Consider the following 12,117-nt stretch of genomic DNA (forward strand, 5'->3'; position numbering starts at 1 on the left):
AACGGGAGGTACTTGGTGGAGCGAGAGGACTTATAGTAAGGTATGGATATAAGGAGTGGGGAAACATGAGATGTTTCGGGAACCCAATAGTTGTATCTGGTTCCGTCCTCTGTAATATTCTCTATTGTATAGTGGAATCATTTTCTCTCATCCGTGGACGTAGACATGGTTGACCGAACCACGTTAAAACCTCGTGTATTGTATGTGTAATTGTTTTATCTTTGTGTTCTTGAACTAACATTGTTGGCATTAAAACTTTCGTTGGCATAACACTATAATATTAACTCTTTTTATAATTTTAAATTTTAAATTAAATATTCATACAATTTTCTAATAATTTTAAATTTTAAATGGAATAATTATTGTGTTTTCAACACTCATAGCTCCACATGTCTACAAGCATTATTAATGGAAAAATTACATTAGTGTGAAATATTGATGTATTTTATAAAATATTTTAAAAGATGAAAATTTTAAAAAGTTTTAGATTAGTTATGTTTGGTTCTATAAAAAATTTGAGGAAAATATAAAGAAAAGAAAATAAGGAGGAAAAGTGAAAGGAAAAAATATATATATTCAAAGCCCATAAATTATTTTTATATATTTTTTTAAACTTATATTCCTCGATCATATAAAAAATAAATTATTTTAAAATATATAAATTTTTAATTAATTTTAATTTTCTTTGTTATTTTTCATAATAAAACCAAGTAGAAGAAAACTATTTTCTTTGATTTTTTTTCTTAGTATTTTTTGGAAACCAAATATAAGCTATAGCTATAATAACTTTATAAAAATATTTTTTTATATTATAAATTCTAAATTAAATGTTATTCTTATCAAAAGTAATTTGAAAATGAAAGTTACTACAAGATATTCATATTTAATAATCGTGGCAAAAGGGAATTCACCTGGAGCTTTCGTGCGTTGGTGGAGTTAAGTCGCATTCAAGCGATAATCGTGGCACGTGATAAGTTCTCCATAATGTTGGCACGTGTACTTCACGCAATATGAATGCTGCTGTAGAGTTTTACTCTCCTACTAACTGACATGTCAACTGTAGGCCGCCGTCAAATGGTTGGCAGGTGGCACTGTCTCAATACCTCTCTTACACTCAGATTACACTTCCCGTGCTTCTCATGTTGCCTCAAGCTCAACCCATTTGCATTAAAATATAGAATTTATTCACCAATTATATTATAAAAATAATTTTGTATAAATAAAAAGAGTGTATTAAATGGGTTAGAGATTGATTTTCATTCGTTTAATTATTTTTTTTAAATAAGATAAAAATATTAAAATGGCCCAAATTTTTTTGAAAAATTTATGAAATATATTTATTAAAAAATTATAACTTTTTTATAATATTATTTTTTAGTTATAATTTATTAAAATATAAGAGTATAAGTTTGTTATATTCATCGAGCAATTCATGTTAATATAATGAAAGTGAAATGTGATCTAGACCTATGGAATGCCTCAAATAATTGCTTCAAATAATTGATCAATCTTTTACGGAATCATGAAATCTTCTTTATTTGTTTTAAATTTCAATTGAAAATGACTTACAAATATTATTATAATCGATTTTTATTCGTGATTCACATGTTTCATTATCAAGAAGTATATCCATAACTTTTTATATTAGTCCTTAAATACGTTATTAATTTACTTACTGATATATATTCATTTATTAGTAAATCTATAAAAGTATCGTTCTAACATATTTACTACTGAATCTCATACTATCTGTTAAATCCAAATCCTATAAATTTAAATACTTAATTTGATGAGAAGGCCCATGTTTAAATAAATAAAAATAAAAATCTTCGGACACTTGCAAATTATTATTTTTATTTTTTGGGGTGTGGGGGGATTTGAAAATATTTTCAATGTAAAAATTAATTAATTAGTTGGTCTACATTGTATAGCAGCGGACAACCACCCACGTCATTATCTTTCAAATAAAAAATCCAAAGGGACCTCTTTGTCTACATCAACTTTCACAATTCACCATAAGATTTTTTAACTTGGGACCATTCTAAAATCTCTTAAGTTTTTATCATAAAAATTATCAGGCGCCGCATTATTCCATAACTTTCAATATGAGCCCTGTAACTATTACGGCGGCGACATAAACCATAAAAATGATCAGCTATCGTACCGACTTGTCCTCCATGATAATGACCAACCATGAAGACGGTGATAGATGATTCATGCATGCGGAGAAAAATGAGGCTTTGTTTGAAAATGTTTTTGAAAAATGGTTTAAATTTGAATTATTTTCAACCTATTTTTTTTTTTGTATTTAAATGGTAACTTTGAAATTATTTTTGTTTATAATATTTTATTTTAATTATTTTTCATATTTATATAATTATTTTATAAAATAGTCTTTAAAAATTAAAAAAAAACAATAAATATACACTTTTAAAGCAATTTTCAAAACTTGTTTTCATGTTTTTTTTTTTTTTTTTTTTACTTTCAAAAATAAAATAAAAAATGTTATGGAGAATAATTCGGAATATAGCCTTAAATTTTGGGTTTTTGAAGGGCCCTGATCATCTCAAATTGGGAAAAAAAGTCTTATTTTTTAGCCTTGTTGGAAGTTGGGAGTATCCCATAGGACGGACCGACCATTTCGTCCTTGAAGATTCAAAAATTTGGAGGTCCCATAGAATATATGCTAACCATGGACCAGCTCAACTGGCTTGAATATTCAAAGAAAATTAGTTATCTATCGTTTTTTGACGAATACTACTACTTTTCAATTCACAAAATTATTTTATAAAATTAAAAACATTTATTTATCTGGGTTGATATTGAAAGCTCTTAGTCCAACGAGTCTCTTGTGATTTTAAAATATTTATAAGGTTAAAAGTAGTTCATACTTATCTAACAGTAAAAACTTTATCTTTTATCTAAAGTAGTATATCACAAACACCTCTTAGATAGACACAAAATCTGGATTGTATTCCGTATGATTAAATAGACAAACACCCCTTATGAAACCAAACAATTCCTACATCGGCTCTGATACCATTTGTAATAATCCATATTCAATCATAAACACATTGTCAGCTTTGAGCTCAACAAGACCCTCAACTATATACTTTCAAAATATTCTTGATATTAACAATTATTTACTTATTGCAAATATCATTGTTTCTAAAATTTATAAAATAAATCTAGTTATAAAAATATTTTAAAGTAAATTTGGATTTGGTCTTCCATGTAGCTTTTTTGTAAAATAAAATTAATTGATTTATAAATTATATTCATCATAAAAATTGGACAAGTAGGGTATGGAAATCCAATTTCTCACATTAAGTTAGAAACAAGTTTAAAAATATACTTAAATATTGGCATAATAATATAATTATGGTTTGGCATGGAATGATAATGGAGGTAAATGATATATTCAACCAAATTATATATTTAAATTCAAGGAATGGTACTAAAAACCTCTTCCATATTATAGAATTTTTTTTAACATGCTTATAATTTTCTTTAGGAAAAATCTATGACATAAGTCTACCAAACTTAAAACTTAGACCACTAAAATGTGGGATCATAATACAAAATAACGAGGTTAAGATATAAAATAATGTAATTACTATAGAAAGTAATGAGACTAAACATGAAATACCAAATAATAAGTAGTGATGACAAGTAGACTTTTTTTAAGATAGGTTAACTTCATCTCGTCCCCACCTTATTTATTTATATCTATTCCCATCTATATACATGGCGAGACAGAAGTAGGAAATTTCAATGCTAACCTCGTTTTACCTTTTTTATTTTTTAAACATTTATTTATTTATTTTTATTTTTTTTACTTTTAAAATTTTAAGTTGTATTAAAAAGTAAACATAATTTATGAATTAATAAATATTTTATACATCTCAAAAATGTTAAACATAAAAAAATAATTAATTTTTTTATTTAACATTATGTATGATTGGGGGAGGATAGTTTCGGGTTTGACTCCATATAATGGATCGAAAAAACTTGTCCTATTATCATTTCTAATATATAAAGAGTTATCCTAATGATCATTTCTCAATTTGGTTTGACTTTTCTCAATGTTTAGAAACAATTAGGAAAGTTCCATCTTCGCTTACAGAAACTTTGAAAATTTAGTGGACTAGTCATTACTCTTAATAATCTCCAAGCAGGTCAAAGCATGAGAACCTTGTAAACTGCATGAAAAAGAAGAAGGAGAATTCGAAGTCCATATTTTCCAAATCCACGTACTTCAGTCAATAGCCAACTGTAAAAACCACATCTCCTCTCTGATACACGCGGTGCCCAATTTAGACTTGTAATCTCTACATAAATCTTGTGTGTTGGGATCTTGTTTTTGATTTAGGGGACAAAATTCTAATCCCTCCTTCTACTTTGCCTTGTAATTTTGTGTCAAATTCAATTAACACTCCATTTTTCTACCCATGCGGATGGAAAATATTGAGCTGGATTTTTTTAGAGAATTTCCAAGGGATTTTATTTTATTTATTTATTTATTTATTTATTTATTTTTTTTGGGAAAGTGAAGTGGGGTTTCAGGGAAAATTCTAATATTTTAGGGTTTGTTTGACACAATTGAAATTTTTGTGGTCAATTTTTGTCAAAGTTTTGTAAAAGTAGGCTTAGGGAGATGGCAATTTCAAAATCCATATTAAATTAATGAAGAATTTGGCAATGTTTTTAACATTCTATTGCCATGTTTTACAAATTTAATTTTAGACATTAAGGGCTTTACAAATTAAAAATTATATTACAAAATTTTTGGTGTTAAGAAGTCTTGAATTTGGCCAAAGTTGTAAGGGGTGCAGGTAGGGTGGGAAAGAGTCCGATATATTTTCTTCATTTTTATTTTATATTTTTATCATTATATATATATATATATATATATATCGAGTTTGCTTTATTTTTCTCATCTCTAAAAGATGTATTTGAAAGTGTTTTAGAGTGTATTTGATAATAATTTTATTTGAAATGTTTTTAGTGGAATTAGAAGATCACGTATAAAGTATTTATTTAGAAAATGTTACAAATGATTTTTCAATATTAAAAGTGATTTTTCAGATTTTTAAAAGCTTTTTTAAAATTTTATCAAATATCAAAGATTTTTTTTAAATATATTTTAAATTAAAATCGCTTCTTAAAATTCATATGAAACGGATTCTTAATTAATTCATACCCATGTCTATTATGACAAATTTAAGAGGATCGGAGGTCGGATGAAACGGAGAAAACGAAATAACATAAAAGACAAAACGGAGAAAACTAAACGGAGGAACCCAAACGGCGTCGTCTAGACTCCTCCCTGCGCTCTGAGCAGAAGAAGAAGCGTCTCTTTCCCTCTCTCAGAAATCACAGCCGAAATTTCTCAAAAGCCCATTGCTCAGACTCTCAAAAATATCCATACACATTTGCTATCTCTCTGAATCCATTGAATAAATCCCAGAAACTCCCATGAACCAACTGGGTGTGTCGACATTGCAGAGTTATACACTATTTACAACGGAACGCCTTCTCCGGCCGTAAGGGCGTCCCAGTGAGCCATGACGGAGGTACCTTGGATTCCACGTAAAACCCCATTACTAGGATTGGAGGTTGATGGTAGAGTACGGTGAAATTGGGGGGTTTGGATTGAAACGTTGCGAAAGTTTCGCTTTTTACGCAGCGAGAGGCACAATACGTTGAGAAAATTGGGTTTTGGCGTAAGAAGCTAATCGCTGCCTCCAATTTGAGAGGTACTGTGCTGTAAAATTTGTTCTTATTTGAATGCTTTTGAATTTCTTTGTTGATCTGCAGCAGTTGTTGGTAGGTTGGTAGTCTCTATATTAGACTGTAGTTAGGCTGAAACGTGAAAGCCTCTAGCTCTCTCTCTTTAGATTACACTCTTCTGCGATTCGGATCTTACACACACGTTTTCTTCTCTCTCTAGCATTTGCCTTTCTCTCTCCTCAGAAGTAACCAACAACCATTCGTTTTCTGGGTTTTTCAGTCATTTCGAGTCCATAACTTTTGAATTTGTGTGTTTTTAGTGATGTATGAATAAAAGTATTTGATTATTGGATTTTTCAATGGGTTGAAGTATTTTCATTGCTGCGGGGATTGGTTGTTCGGAAAAATGCCTTTTGTTCTATGAGTTGAAATTTTATGGTTTTTATTGATCTAATTATGATGTTTGAGCTGGTGTGTGTTTGGTTTCTGGGTTAACTGGTTTTCTTTTCATTTGGAGTATTGAACCTTTTTGAGGTTTTGATTTTTGGGCAAGATTTTGTTTATTCAATTACTGGTGTTTCTTTCTTTCTTCTTCCTTTTTTTTTTGTTTTTTGTTTTTTGGTGGGAGGGTGGTTTTGTGATTTGTTTCTTGGATAAATTTAGGCTCTTGAGGGCTGAATTCACTGAGGAAGGTTTTCTTTGAATAGAGAAAATCATGAGAATTATGTGGAGAATAATTCAAGGGGAGGAGGAGGATTGTGTGGAGAATGATTTTCTCCTGAATAAAGGAAATAAACCCATTTTCTTGTTATAAAAGCAATAAGTACTTGCCTATATTTATGGTTTGATTCCATTCATATGATATCAGATGAACAGAGCCTCGAGTTTCCCTTGTGGGTGATTGATTATTTGATTACCTAGGTTTTTACTTATTCTTTGTGACTCTCTCCCTCTTTCAAATGATCTTTGATACCTTTTGTATGACTTTATTATTCTTCGATTCATTATATGGGTTTGTTGGTCTGCTCTTTAATCATGCTTTTCAATATGTGAAACTTTTATTTATTTATTTTTATTAAAGAGCTTCAGCTTCAATGATGGAAAAATTTGATGTTCTTTTATCCGTTATTAAGATTGCTTTTTTAGAGAGCATTTGTTGTGGATTTATCAGGTGTTTTCCTTGTTAAGTGATGTTTGTTCTGTTATTCAACTTTGTACTGGGTGTTATCTTTTCTGCTATCAGGGGTCTAGCTTTAATTCATGGAAAAGCACAATAGACTTGAAACTGTTTCTGCGAATATGTGAGCTTTGGGAAACCAGTAAAACTTGCCCCCTGCTTGTAATCCTTATTCTGTTCTTAGGTTACTTCTTCTTTAGTGTTTTCAATTGATTATGTTCCAGTTCTGATTATCATTAGTTGATTCAGATTAAACAGAAAATGAGGGTCTCCAGAGTCATTGGAACTCTGGTTTGGTTGAATAGTAGTAAATATGCATCTCGGTGTAAAGAATCTCTCCAGCAGACTAGATTGATGACCACAAGTAAGTGGGTTCAAGACTGAAGCAGGAAGAAGAGGGTGCAGGATCTGGAAGTTGTGATGGATAAGTGGAAGATAGCTTCCAAAGTTTTGTTCCTAATGGAGAGGTATTAAAGGAGGCTGAGCTGATTATCCCAGTGAGGTCACTGGATCAGTATAGGAGGCAGATTAATCTGCCAAAGCCCCATATAATATCTGATTTTATTTGAAAATCACCCTAATAATTTGAATTGTTTAAGGATCAGAAGGGGGTTTGTGGTATGGGATGACCAAGGAAGCCGAGGACCTGGTGGCTGAAGAGGAGGGGCTTCTTGAGCAACATGGTGATAAAGCTGCTGAGCATGTTACAAGGTTTTTAATGATGTCGATAGATAAGCAGCTTCCTGGTGGATAAAATTGCCCATTTCAGGACAGATTTTTGTCTGCCATTTGATTTTTGGACCAAGGTGCAGAAGTCTCCTCAACATTTTAGGGTGGTTGAGTCTGAGGATGATCTTGAGTATTTGGAATTGTTTCTTGGAATCCTGCTTGGGCTGTGACAGAATTGTATAAGAAGACAAATGGGTGAATGGAGGTATTATCCCTACCCTAGGTTTGTGTTCCCCTTCCTTTCCCCATGAAATCTCCTAACTACAAAAAGGTGTATTGGTATGGAGGAAAAATTGATCACTTTTAGAAACAGTCATATTTATCTCCTTATGCAGATGCCCAAAGCCTCGAAGCTGGGTCACAAGAATTCGATAAGAGGGCAGTAGCTGCTATGCATGAGTTGCTTAGCTTTACAATTGAGAAGAGGTTGATCACAGACCACCTCACCCACTTCTGTTGGAGATTTGTGATGCCTCAAAAGCTTATGAGATTTCTTCTGAAGCATTTTGGAATTTTCTAAGTCTCTGTGAGGGGGAAGAGGTTTAGCATGTATTTGACTGAAGCCTATGCAGGTTCAGATCCGATTGAGAAAGGTCCTTTGGTTCTTTGGAAGGAAAAGGTGCAGGGTCTTATTGGTTAGAAAGGAAGCACAGAATTGAAACTTTTGATGACTTTTTGTCAGATATGGAGGATACTAATGTGTTTGAGATTGATTATGAGAATGGAAATTTTAATGTAGAAATCGAGCAGGAGGAAACCATCAATGGTTTAGGCAATGCCTTGCTTGGAGACAATGTTTAGATGGAGATTGGAGAGATCTGCATTGCAAAAAGGGATACTGAACTATCCCAAGGTTATATCTCTTTTCTTTTAATATAAATTTTTGTTCTGAATTGCTTAATTTAGTTTCAAAGGTTCTATATTTGTTCTTGGATTTCAGCAATCCAGTAGGCAGAAGAAAGCAAAAGACTTTTAGTATTGATTATCAAGAATATCTTTTGGCATATACTTTGTTGGAGTCCTCAAAATTCGCCTTTGATTGTTGGAAATAAGAAATAATAGATCATTACATAGTTTTGGAGGTAACCATCATTAAAACACCAATAGACAGTGGATTGACAACGTGCCCTAAGATTGGATATTCTTCAAATTTCAGACAAATGATGGAGAAGGTTAGACTCTGGTGGTGGGTTATTAGAAGAATGTTAGCACATTAGAGAATACAAGGCTCATTAATGATGTTTACCCCAGCCCTTATAGGTCCCACCTGTTTGTTGCTTGAGGAAACCAAACCCCTCTTTCGGGTAAACTACTTATAAAATATTCTGTTGAGTAGAGATACTTTCATTTTCCGAAAAAGTAAACAAATGGCATTTTTTTAAGTGAGTATATTAGTATATAAGTAAAAGTGCCAGCTCCCTTTCAGGAAAAGATGGCATTTTTTAAAGTACTACTGCAGAGGCATCTTTTCTCCGATTTCTCTTTGGAAAATTGCATGTACAACAATTCTTTTGTGGAGCGCTGGTTTCATGTTAGAGTGATGATCTATCTGTAGGTTTTATAACAACTAAGGTTCTTGGTAATATGACAAAATTTTCAGTTTAACGTTGTCATTTTCTGAAGAATGATCATGGGATCTTTTGGATTATTGAAGGTGTAGTTATTGCTTTTGATGCCATAACTTGGGTGCATTGTTATAAATTTTTGCTTTAGTTTTCACATGTAACAAAGAAATCACATATGCTTTGTGTGTTACAGTACCCAATTAAAATTTTAATTTCTATGGTCTCTCTCCTAGCCACTGAAAAAGGGTAAAAAAGAAGAAGAGATCAAAGAATTTCCTTGATATCTATGTTGACTTACCAATACTGGGCTGATTGAACATCATAGGAAGATCTGCAGCATATTAGCAAACTGCAGCTTAAATATGCCTGCTAACTGCTTGGCAGATTCTGTGAGTGTACTTCATTCTTCATCGCTAATTTTACTTCATCATGTACTGATAAAATGCATTTAGTCTTTGGCAATAAGGCTCAGGCAAAGGAATGAGGGAAGCTGCAGTTCACGGAAAAGCTCTAGACTCTGTTTATATTTGGGTTCTACACTCGATACTCTGTTTGCAAACTACATTGCAGGAACCCAGTTAATCCAGAGTCACATAGAAATGGCAGAGGACAAAAGAGGATAATCGGGCCTCATGGGCTGCATTGTTTGAAGCCATCCTTGTTCTGAAGCCCAAGCTGGGTGTATTGACCTGCACAGCCATTTTCCAGGTCAGCTGCCTGTCTTCAAGTTTATATGTGTCGGGACAGCCTTTCAGGCCAGCGATTCTTGAACTCCGGCAAGATTTGCAGTTACTGTGCAGCTCTACCTGCTTGAGGAGGAGGGTTGATGAGGATACTGAGCCACATGCAGGGCGGGGCTTCTGTGAGTTGTGATATATTGAGTCAGAGATGATAATAGTGTGAGGTATTAGAGTTTTTCAATACAGAAATTGTCATCATAAGCCATAACTTCGAATATTTTATATGGAAGAATTGGGAGGAATTAGAAACCTTTTATGTGATGTTTGATAGCTATTTTTGAAAACAGTTTTTGAAAATTATTCGTTTTATAAAATAAAAGTTTGTCTTAGAACTTGAAATGTTTTTAATATTTTTAAATATGTTTTAAAAATATTTTTTGTGTACGGTGTTTTATTTTTAATCATTTTATGTGTTTATATGATTATATTTTAAAACAGTTTAAAGAAAATAATTGAAAATAACATAAAAATATTGTCTGAAAATGTCATATTTTTTATTTTAAAAAAATTGTTTTTTAGTTGTAAAATGAGCTTTTTTAAGAGAATATTGTTCTCGAAAACCATTGTCAAATAGTCTCAATTTTTATTACATTTTTTTTTATAGTTTCCTCTTAAGAAACTAGGGATGACAATTGAATGGACAACATTTCTAGGACTATCACCAACCCCTAATAAGATAATATTTTTTTTTTCAAAGAAAATTTCTCTGATGCACTTAGGAATGATGATGACAATGGAAGAAGAGATAAGATGGATGTGTGGAGATCTAGTTGTCTTTGTTAGTCTACGGGTTTTCCTAATTGCGTTTTGATGATAATAAACCATGATTAAGTTGTTAATTGGTTTGAATTATAAAAAATTTTAAGTGTTAATTCAGAAATTCATAAAGGATCAATGGATGCAAGATTAAGATAATTGGAAGACATTTTAATTATAGAAAACATGTATAAGATGAATGTATGAGTGCACTTATGATTTTCATATCTTTTCATGCATCTTTAAAAAGTTGGTTTATACATTAAAGTTACATTTCCATTAAAACTTGAGTTTTATCAAACGAACCTTAGACAAATCATTTTAAAATTGACATATTAATTTACCTAAAGACCTTACCTAAGTGTTAGAAGCAAAAAAACCAGAAAAAGATAGGTTTTCGGGGCAAAAATGGTAAATTAGTCGAGGCATTGGTGAACTAGCTCAACCAGTTAGGGATATCGGTTGATCGGTTAACCCTTCTTGGTTAAGGTTCGGTTGAGAGATGCAAAAAACCTTCTCCCTTCAAGTAACCTTTATTTCCTAGTCAAGGGATATGTCTTTCTGGTCGAAGTTTGGTCAAAGACCGATCGATGTCTGGTCAAGGATCGATCGGGACCTAATGGTCACCTGCTATGCATCTAATGCCCAACGACTAGTGAACTAGTCGAGCCCTACCTTGACCGGGTTGAAGTTGTCTTTTTGGAATTTTGGTGCCCAAGGCTAGAAACTTATAAATTGAGAGCTTCATTTCATTTATGAGTAAGAGAACTCATGCATTTATTAGTTTAATTACTTGTTCTTGCCTTAAAAGCTCTCATTCTTTTCATGATGCATTAAATCTTCATTTGCATATTCTTTAGTGCACCTTTGTGATTCATTTTAGTTTTGAGTTGTATTTGAGCCATTGTTAAGCTAGGTTGAGAGATTTGAACTTGTTATTTGAGTGTTAGAAGCTTTAAGTGAGTAAAGACTTAAAGGGATTGTGTAAGAGTCCATTGGAGTCATAATCAAAGTGTAAAGGTGTTGAAAACTTGGTTGAAACTTCAAGTTCAATAGAGTCCTCACTCAGTTAGGAGCTTAAGGAGAGTGGACATAGGTAAGGGGTGCCAAACCATTATAAATTCTGAGTTTGCTTCCTCTAACTCTATCTCTTTATATTTGTGCTTCTTTTGCTTGAATTTGTAGTGTTTGAAAAAGATTTTTTAAAACCCAATTCATCCAATTTTTTGGGTGTTTTCTCTATTAAGATTAACCTTTATTTCCTCAAATTTCATAAATGAAAAATGATTATAATCACATCATCTATTAAAATATGATGTCACATTTAATTGCCATTTTAAAGTATCAAAATTATCCTTCTTATTTCCTCAATTACTAAAAATTTAGAAATTAATAAAAAACATTATCATAAATTTAT

General features: G+C 31.7%; 1 pseudogene; it reads left to right on the forward strand.

The window, feature by feature from the left end:
- Positions 1 to 5,768: 5,768 nt before the first annotated feature.
- Positions 5,769 to 10,205, forward strand: LOC117912240 (annotated as a pseudogene).
- The last annotated feature ends 1,912 nt before the right edge of the window (positions 10,206 to 12,117 follow it).

Source organism: Vitis riparia, chromosome 4 (assembly GCF_004353265.1).
Source record: "Vitis riparia cultivar Riparia Gloire de Montpellier isolate 1030 chromosome 4, EGFV_Vit.rip_1.0, whole genome shotgun sequence".
In the NCBI taxonomy this organism is placed as follows: Eukaryota; Viridiplantae; Streptophyta; class Magnoliopsida; order Vitales; family Vitaceae; genus Vitis; species Vitis riparia.